Raw genomic sequence first — 1451 nt, 5'->3', positions numbered from 1 at the left:
CAGTCACCTGTTGTTCCAGTTATTCAGCCTTGTGTGTGGGCGTGAGAGAGAGAGAGAGAGAGAGAGAGAGGAGGGAGGAGGAAAAAGTGTATTTTGTTTAGGTCATATTCTGTTGGACTGCATGCGCATCTGCATGTGTATATTCTATGTCAGTTGGTGTGTGTGTGTGTGTGTGTGTAAGTGAGAGACAGAGGTATATAGAGAGAGAGAGAGGTATAGAGAGAGTGAGAGAGAGGTATAGAGAGAGAGAGAGGTAGAGAGAGAGAGAGAGAGAGAGAGAGAGAGAGAGAGAGAGAGAGAGAGAGAGAGAGAGAGAGAGAGAGAGAGAGAGAGAGAGAGAGAGCGGTAGAGAGGGGTAGAGAGAGAGAGAGAGAGAGAGAGAGAGAGAGAGAGGTATAGAGAGAGAGCGGTAGAGACGGGTAGAGAGAGTGAGAGAGAGGTAAAGAGAGAGAGAGAGAGGTATAGAGAGGTATAGAGAGAGAGAGAGAGAGAGAGAGAGAGAGAGAGAGAGGAGAGAGGAAGAGAGAGGAGAGAGAGAGAGAGAGTGTGAGAGAGAGGTAAAGAGAGAGTGAGAGAGCGGTAGAGAGGGGTAGAGAGAGTGAGAGAGAGGTAAAGAGAGAGTGAGAGAGAGGTAAAGAGAGAGTGAGAGAGAGGTAGAGAAAGAGACTGTTTGGTATTGGAGATAAGTGTTAGGTAACAGTAAGTGTTAACTGTTAATAAGTGTTAATCAGTGATAATAAGTGTTAATCAGTGATAATAAGTGCTAATCAGTGATAATAAGTGTTAATAAGTGTTAAATCTCATCAGCAAACAGGCAGAGAGTAAACTACAAAGGAGTGAGATAAAACAACAACAACAATTAACAAACTAACCGACAAACAAACATCGTTTTAAAGGAAACAGGAAAGCAGTGCAGGCCTCTTGGAAACCCCTCAGAGTGACTTTTATATTGGCACAATGTTATTCACCATCACACACTCCCCACATGTGTAGGTAGAAAGTAGAAAGCGATAGGTGGAGACTGGGTTTACTGGTCTGATCAAACACAGCCCTGGTCCTCAGCTAGTATGCTCCAGACAGGTGGTACAAGCTCGGCTGTCTTTAGAGGGAAAAATACATGCAACACAAAAGAATAAAGATGTATTTCATATTAGCATGCGTGGCATTTTGCAGATAAAAAAAAAAAATCAAACCAAAGCAAAAAAAAAAAAAAAAGAATAAAACTTCTGACACTTACGACACCTAAAATTTTCTCATTGCAACTTTTGTGCAGGAAAGACGCAAAAGCTGGAATTTCCCCAAAATCAAAATGACATAATCATAACGGCAGTTCCCAGATTACACCGGGTTACAAGCAGCCACTTCTTCAGAACACCTTCCTTTTCTTTTTTTTCTTTGTTTTGTTTTGCAAGTATGTCCGTCAGGCGGGGAAGACGGAAAAACACCAAGAT

This window comes from Lampris incognitus, chromosome 18, assembly GCF_029633865.1.
Source record: "Lampris incognitus isolate fLamInc1 chromosome 18, fLamInc1.hap2, whole genome shotgun sequence".
Classification (NCBI taxonomy): Eukaryota; Metazoa; Chordata; class Actinopteri; order Lampriformes; family Lampridae; genus Lampris; species Lampris incognitus.
This window is presented reverse-complemented; position numbering follows the sequence as displayed.